The sequence below is a fragment of the Saccoglossus kowalevskii genome, chromosome 9 (assembly GCF_978046115.1).
Source record: "Saccoglossus kowalevskii chromosome 9, keSacKowa6.1, whole genome shotgun sequence".
Lineage (NCBI taxonomy): Eukaryota > Metazoa > Hemichordata > Enteropneusta > Harrimaniidae > Saccoglossus > Saccoglossus kowalevskii.
The window spans coordinates 37378237-37387831 of record NC_140649.1 but is presented as its reverse complement, the minus strand read 5'-3'; positions in this window follow the sequence as shown (position 1 = coordinate 37387831).

Genomic DNA, 9595 nt, shown 5'->3' with positions numbered 1-9595 from the left:
TTGTTATCCCACTTAATGTTCAACCCATTGTTATCCCACTTAACGTTCAACTCATTGTTATCCCACTTAATGTTCAACTCATTGTTATCCCACTTAATGTTCAACTCACTGTTATCCCACTTAATGTTCAACCCATTGTTATCCCACTTAATGTTCAACTCATTGTTATCACACTTAATGTTCAACTCATTGTTATCCCACTTAATGTTCAACTCAGTGTTATCCCACTTAATGTTCAACCCATTGTTATCCCACTTAATGTTCAACTCATTGTTATCCCACTTAATGTTCAACTCATTGTTATCCCACTTAATGTTCAACCCATTGTTATCCCACTTAATGTTCAACTCATTGTTATCACACTTAATGTTCAACTCATTGTTATCCCACTTAATGTTCAACTCATTGTTATCCCACTTAATGTTCAACTCATTGTTATCCCACTTAATGTTCAACTCATTGTTATCCCACTTAATGTTCAACCCATTGTTATCCCACTTAATGTTCAACTCATTGTTATCACACTTAATGTTCAACTCATTGTTATCCCACTTAATGTTCAACTCATTGTTATCCCACTTAATGTTCAACTCATTGTTATCACACTTAATGTTCAACCCATTGTGATCACAATTGTATGTCCAACCCATTGCGACCACACTTTTATGTCCAAGGCATTGTTATCCTACTTCTTGTCCAATCCATTGTGATCCTAATTCATGTCCAACTCATTGTTATCCCACTTTCATGTCCACCCCATTGTGATCACACTTCTTGTCCAACCCATTGTAATCAAAATTGTATGCCCAACCCATTGCAATCACACTTTCCCATCCAACCCATTTTGATTCCACTCCATGCCCAACTCATCTCAATCACACTTTCATGTCCAACCCATTGTGATCACGCTTCTTGTCCAAACCATTGTGATCCTGCTTAATGTTAAACTCATTCATCTGCTTAATGTCAATTTATATTTTGACCCATCACAAATTGAAACAGAAATAATTTCTTCACAATACATTCTGCAGAAGTGCCTAGATTGACATACAAAAAGTCTAGAAAAATCTAGGCTTCCGAAATATACCTAATTTGCATATATTCAAAATGGCCGTTTGGTACATTTTTACAACATGGAAAATATAACTATTAGAACATATCTTTAATTATAGATGAATTGTTTAGAAGTTCAAGTTGCTGCGATATGGTTTGGTGTGTGTGAATGTATGTGATTGTGAAACATTTGATTGAATAGCAATCTCATTTGCATAAATCAAATATGGCCGTCAAAATAGTTTCATTTAAATGTGCAACCTTGGGCAGCCCCTCGGAGTCTGATCCTCATAATGACTCTGAAAGGGGAACATTGATCCTAGTGACCCAATGTGACATGTCGGGTGGGCATATATTCAGCGGGATTATAACGATTTCTACAGGCCTTGCAGGGTCTCACCTAGGCGGAGGAGAGATCACCCAAATGTGGAACTGCAGAACCCACACGTCTCTGTCGCATTGATTGTGCCGGTGTATTCTGGTTCAGAGGCAGCACTGGTTACAAGATCTTGCTGCAATCTCCACCACTTCTGGCACTACCAGGGGACCACCGCAATGCGGGAGCAATCCAACATGAGGTAGATAGTTTGCTTACAAAGGGTGCTATACACAGGATAGGGGATCCGATGTTAAGTCATGGCTTCTACTCTCATGTATTGGTGGTTCCAAAGACTACAACTGAGACTACAGGTGGCTGTGTCCCGTTCTGGACTTAAGCAGACTAAATCAATATGAGCTTCCTGGAAACGCCGAGCATCATATTATTCTCTGTGTTCTGTTTCTACTGGTTAGCCTCGCTAGATTTGAGCAATACTTACCCGCACATACCGATACACCAAGTGAGTCAGCAACTCCCTCGATTCACCCAGTTTGGCCAAGTAGTCGAGCATGGATTGCTCCCATTCAGATTTTGCATGGCTCCATACGTATTCACCAGAGTGTGGAAACAGATGGTGCTACTGCTGCGCCGGTTCACATCACATCGGTACACATCAACAAGTACCTAGATGACTGGTTGCTACACAACCCAACAAGGGGTGGTTAGTCAAACAGTAAGGCTAACACCAGATTTTCTAGACCAGTTGAGCTACAGTTGGTGTTCCTGGCCAGGGAGTTCGACATGGAGGTGGGCTTGGTATGGTCACTGCAGGCCTGTTGCTTGATGACCTAGCCAAATGCCGAGTCAGTGGTCCATCTGTGTCCCTCCGAGAACTAATGCGGATCATCGGAATGATGTCAGTGGTTCGCAGGGTAGTTCCCCTAGGCTGTGTTATGCAGCCGCTCGTTACAACGCACTTTTGTTGCAACACCAGGCTCTCTTACGAAGGATGCCTTGTTCTGGTGGTCGGCAATTGCCAACCCCAGGCAGGCGGCCCCTTGGACCCACTCGCCATGGCTATGAAACAGATGCCTCCCTCACATGTTGGGGAGTGCACCTATTGGACGAACAAGCCCAATGGAAAATATGGCCCCTGCATTAGATTCAGGACTGCCATATCAACTGGCTCAAACTAAAAGAAGTGCGCTTAGCACTACTTCACTTTCTACCCATAATTCGAGACCACAGATTCTTGCTTTGCATGGACAACACAGGGGTGGACTCCCATAGCTACAAGGAAGGAGGACCAGATCCCCATCGTTGTCAATCCTAGCAGAGCAAACTCTCCTTTGGCACCAGGAATACAATGTGGAGCTAGCAGCACGCCACCTTCTAGGGTTGAGAAACAGTCAAGCGGACGCCCTCTCGTGGCGGCTCCATCTCCAGAACGTGGAGTGGCGAATAACCTCAATGGGTAACCTCCAGACTGTTTCTGTGGTGGGACGGTCCATGATTAGACCTATTCACCACACCCCAGAATGCCAAGCTCCCATCGTACACCACACTCCTGCCGACTCCAGGAGCCTGGGCCAGAGACACTTTGTCAATCCCGTAGACCCACATGGATGGTACACCTTTCCTCCCTTCCCACTATTCAGCGAGTACCACTACTGTTTGAAATGTTATTCGAATCACCAGGCGTGCTTGCGAACTTCTGTCCCAACCAGACAACGCACTGCCTTTGAGCCCAGCAGTGTGCCACTTACATGCATCAAGACTCTCAGATTTTTTTTGAGTGGGCTGCCAACGCCCTGGCCAGGGCAAACAGGGATCCCACCAACACAGCCTACGTCTCGAAATGACGTGCGTACACTGATGTAGTGGAAGGGAGATTCATGCCTTCCCTTTGTTGGCCAGGCAGCTGACTTGTCCTTTCAGCGATTGTTGGCTATAGGACCCCGAACGAGAGAACCAACCATTTGGAACTTATCGGTTGTGTTGGCCGCTCTAAGCAGACTGCCCTTTGAGCCTCACCGATCAGCACCACTCCAACTTTTGATATGGAAAACAGTCTTCCTACTCACCCTCGCCTCAGGTAGGCGTTGGGCTGAACTAGGGGCCCTGTCCTTATCGGATGGGTGTGTCAGCTTTATGAACAATCAAGTCATGATAAACACACGAATCAGGTTTCTCCCCAGGAAGCAAATCCCAGGATGTGATCCAAAACCGATTAGATAATGACTGACAAGAAGGCAGCACCTGAATTTCTCTTGAGGATAGTGAGATGCAACTGCTCCACAGACTGTCGCATCTGAAACCTGCAGAAAGCACAACCTTGAATGTTCTGCAGTTTGTGGTCAATGTCAAGGATGCACAAATGTAGTTCAGATATCTGATGAAGATAGAGATGACGATTAGTAATTACATTAATCAAACGATACACTTTTGGACAGAATTAAATCAAAAATATAGTTTATAGAGTTGAAAATTTACGTTTAAATAGTATATTATGTATATAGTATAGCAGATTTGTAGACCAAAGTGTTTCATTCCTCGAGTTTATCTTTTAGATGTGACGGCCATGTTGGATTTATGCAGATGAAGCATCTGTCTACCCAGGAAACCATTTATTTACATCTTTTCTGTACTGTACGATTCTGTTTAAATTGGTATTCTAAAATTGCCACACAGAAGAGAAGCCGGAAAAGAAGTTACATTAAATAATTATATTATCGCGGCCATATTGGATTTATGCTAATTTTCATCTACCCAATCAACACATTTGGCACTCTCATACCTTCTCCGACTCAAAACAGTACCATAGCATCATGAATTTTTAAAATACTTCATCTAGAATTAAAGAAATGTTCAAATAGTTATATTTTCATGTTGTAAAAATGTGCAAAACGGTCATATTGAATATATGCAAATTAGGTATATTTCGGAAGCCTGGATTTTCCTAGACTTTTATTATGTCAATCTAGATACCTTTCTAAAAAGCACTGTGAAGAAATTATTTTTGTTGCAATTTGTAACGGGTTGGCCCCCCTTTTTTCACTAGAATGACTGAACTATATGATCACCATTCATGTCCAGTCCATTGTGATCCCACTTCATGTTCACCCCATTGGATTAATATTCTGCTTCTTTCAGACCTAAAGTCTGAAACCATACTAAACATGAAAACGTATGTGAAGTTGGTAGTTAAAGAAATCTGGAATTAAAGTACTAAATCTTGTTAGTCAGGTAGATATAAGAATCTGGTACACATTGACTAAGATGATCTTAATCTAGTAGCTACAATGAATGTAGAATATGATCACATAAGTTACATTTACAAGAATTTGGAATCCAGAGACAGTAAACATGGAATTCATGGTTGGGATTGTGTCTTGAATCACATAGTCTGGTATTCGTGCAAATCAAGTAAATACGGAAGTCTGGAATTTATGGGCTAGAATAACATTAATCAAGTAGCTCTAGGTATCTTTAATTCATGGACTACAATAACATAATTCTTATAGCTTTATAAAGCTAGAATTCATGAACAGTGCTTACGCATAGACAGTATAGCAGGAAAGACAAGCAACTCCAGTATGGTCTGGAAAAAAGTTAAGCCAATTTAAATTGACCGTTAACCTAAACTAAATGGTTATTTGGATTTCTCGTAAAATATGTGTTTTTAGGCGGCAAGAGTCGTGAACTCTCGTGAAATGCTTTATTTCGTTGACAAGCGTCAGCTAGAGTATCCTAAAAGTCTTTGAAAAATTAATATATTCTTTGCATAATGGCGGTTGTTAATTATGGGTTCGTATGTGTAGATGATTTGCTTGCTGTTTTTGTTTTCGGATTTCGATGACGGTGGAAATGATAGTAAAGAAGATCCTAACGCAGAAGACGAAGTCAACCATGTTAACAACCCTGCATGTGAGTTAGAACCTCGGCAGAAACGTGGAAAGCGTAGAGATTCGCGTTTTTTGTTATCGTCACGTAAAAGAAACCTTTTGAAACAATTTTAAATGCTAACAAAAAACGAAAGTAGTGTCAGTGAAAATTATCATAACAAAGAGAATCGTGCATCATTTGAACAAAGGTATTCGTGTTATTTTGTCGAAAATGGGGTACAAACTTAGACGTGAATTCCAGTTGAAAGAGAGAATATGTAGTCAAGGTGGGGACGGAGTCAAAGTCTATTTAAAAAAACAGACAGAAAACAAACAAAAAACAAGCGTAATCGGTAGAAAATAACATAATTACAAGATTCATGCATCATGAAAACGAAAATATTCGAGTTATTTTTCGAAAACGGGGTACAAACTTAGACTAGCATTCCTGTTGAAAATGTGAACATGTAGTCAAGTTGGCGACATACGTGAAAACAGACGCATTGAAAGACCATAGTCAGTGAAAAATAGCATAATAAGAAGATTCATACATCATAAAACAATAAGTTATTATTATTAATAAGTAGTATTTTGTCGACAACGGGGTACAAACCGAAAGTAACAATTAGCTACCACCACAAGTACGGAAACACTACTGCTGTATAAAACTAGCTTTCAATTTTAAGCAATATCTTTTGCATATTTCGGAAAGAAAATGATTCATTTAATATCTTTTACATATTTCGGAAAAAAAACGATTCATTTACGGAGAGATACTTGTAGCTCGATACAAAAGCCACGACTTAAAAAATGACTTAGATATTTGCCGCAGTTGCTCGTCCTTAATTCCTACTATACTGTCTATGGTTTACGCTAATCAGGTAAATATGGGGATCTAAATTCACAGACTGGGATCATGCTAATCAGGTAGTTTCAGGAGTCTTGAATTTTTGGACCAGAATAATGTTGGTCTATGGGCTGCAAAATGCAAGTCCGACTTTTTGGATAGATTAGATAATGACATTTCAAATTCCTCAGTACATGGTGACATTAACACTCTTGGAGATTGCAATAGCCGAACAGAGATATTGTTAGACTATAGTCATGTAGATAAAGATAATTTATTTATATCTTCGCATGATACTAACTTCAATAATGGCATCTCTACTATCCGTAATAATAGGGATACAACAATTAATACACTTTGTAAAGATCTATTGGATTTCAACCTATCCAAAACAATTCTTGAAAATCACCAATGAACTAAAAGCCTCTAATAATACGCAATCTTACCCAATCTCAGCAGAAACGACTATGACAAAAATGAATAGAATTAATAGAGATGAATATAACAATTTCCACTGTAGTCTATCCTCTAAAATCAATGATCTAGAAAACAAACAAATGGTTGAGAGTGAATTAAATAATCTAATAAATAAGACAGAGATCAAAGTTGCAATTAAACAAATTAAGACAAAAAGGCACCAGGTTATGATGGCTTCTGCTCCGAAATGTTCTGATTTTCCAATGAAATATATTCAATCTAATTCTGAACGTACCCAGACACATTTATTTCTAACATTTTTTAAAAAGGCGACAAATCACAGCCAGAAAATTATAGAGAAATTGCAGTTTCTAGCTTTGATGGAAAACACCTTTTGTAGCGTAATTAAGAATAGACTTTATTGAGACCAATAATGGTTTACATAATAGCCAGGCTTTCGTAATGAACATGTTTTTATTTTAAAAACTATTATCACCAAATATGTGAAGTTGAATGGTAAACTGTATACCTGCTTCATTGACTTTCAAAAAGCGTTTGATACAGTTTTCAGAAATGTCATCAATGGGAAAATATATAGAATTATTAAACACAGGTATATTAATACACAATTATATATACGCTACAACACCAGAAGGAGTCTGACGAAGAATGTGTTATTAGTCCTATTTTATTTAATCTCTATATTAATGATCTTCATAATTCATTAGATAATTCTGCAGGAGATTAAGTTCAGTTAAATAAAGTCCTCTATGCAGATAAGTTTGTATTAATCTCTATAACAAACTGGTATGTTTAGCGCCAGTGCTACAGTTCACAAATTTTCACAGCAACAGATTAACACGAACACAAAACAAACATCTCTGGTGAATAATGTCAAAATCGTCTTTAAGATCAGATCATGAGTAATTTTGTGACTCAAATAATTAAATAACTCAACAAATTCTAATTCTTGACTACATAAATAAACTGGTGGTATATTACTCTGTTTATGACGGCTAGGAAAATACATACATTTTGTTTCCTTAGTGTTATAAATAATATCATGATCGCTTTTGATAAGGAGGCAATGAGGCACGTGTCGTCTGTATAGCTTAAATTATTAACCAATTGTGGTACCAACCTGACGACCACATACAAGCTTATTTATTTCACAATCTAAGTCATCTACATTAAGGTTGAACAGAGCCGGGGCATAATAAGACTTTTACGAACCAGAAAAGACTGTTTCCCCATTTAACACAGTAATGTTGATGTTGATACCAGTTCACTAACTGCCGAGTAATGTATGGGAAGATTTTCCGATGCACAAGTTTTTTAAATAACGTCCAATGGTTTGCTCTATCGAAGGCCTTGGAAGCATCGAGAAAACACTCGAACTTAATACATCCCATGGTGTTATAATTTAATTTCTTTGAGAACAAGAATACACAAATCAGTTGAATGTTTCTTTTCAAAACCAAATTGGATATCGAAAGTTTCAATGTAGGATTCACACCCCACAAGCAGTGCTCGCTCCAAGACTTTAGAAAACACTGATGTTATTTCTATTGGGCCGTAATTGTTCTGGCTGGTGACGTCACCATTCTTGCTCTTAATTATTGACACTGAAATACGTTGCGGAATTGTTCCATGAATTAAAATCGCTGTAAAAAAGTGTACACTCAGTGTAGAGCTGGCGTATTTAAAAGCTCGGCACACATACTGTCGGTACCACCCGATTTCTCAAGAGGTAGTTTCCTTATAATGTCATTAATTTCCGAACTATAAACACGTGGGATATCGTCATCCAGTTTATTAAGATGATCCATTACTTCTGTGTTATGTTTGTCGGACTTAACTGAGTTCAGTATACCTTCAAATTGGTTAGCCCACATATTTGCAATACTAGATTCACCTGGATGGTAGTAATGTGGTGTTGGGTGGTGATTTCTTTCTAAAAAGAACGCTCATCAAGTTTGTTGGCAGAATGCGAATTTAAACTTCATCCTCGATGACGTCACAAATTGCGAAATATAACCATGATTCGGTTTACCTGCTTCACGTCATACTGAAAAACAGTCACGTGCTAAGGTATGAGCATCCTTAACAATATCATTCTACCTATGTACCGGTTTAAAACACTTATGGGAATTTATATGACTAAAAGTAATGATTTGTTGACTGAATTTATTTTGGCAGTTTATATTAGTACATGTAAGTGCGTCTACCGGAATATTAAGCAATCCCTTACAAAGTTCACAATTATTGGTATATTTGATATTTTTTTATTGTTGAAGCACATTCAGTGAATCATCATGACTTTGCCGATGACAATCAACTATACACACACACTAATGTTCATCAAATTGGTTCAACTATCAAGATTGTCCAGAATAGGTGATTTTCCGTACAATTGCGAGATCTCGCGAGAAGCATGAAAAAACTCGAATTTCTTAATTTTGTAGCTCACATCGACCGGCCGATCTTCGACAGAGAAATATTGCTTTCGAATACCCTGACTTAATCGAAAGTGTCTATCATCAAATGTGTACAGCACATTATTAAGCATCGAAATACCCCAAAATATTTTCGCATTTGTCGAATCCCACGCGATGTTTGACGCCACTACGACGCTATGACCTTTGTTTGTCCTGTTTTTACGTTCGATTTCACGCATAACGCGTGATTCTCGCAGTGAACGGAAAATGGTCAATTGCATTATCGACATCAAAAATTTAATGACACGAAACAAATTACAACTTAATGATTTAAAAACCGAGGCTATGCTTGTTTGCTCATCAAAAGTAGCATTTAAATCACACGGTCAACGTACATTCCAATATTCAGGTCCAAACATTTGGAATTGCATACCCTTCTCAATCCGCCATTTAGTCTCACATTTAAGAGGGCATTAAAACATATCACTGTAGTAATTTTACTAGTTTTAATTTGTTTTGTTTTTTCTATAGTACTTGTGATTTTTATTGATAGACTTTTACGTTATGTAATACGCATATAGCTCATTTTAGGAAAATATGCGCATGATAAGTCCTCTAAATAATTGCTGTATTTTAT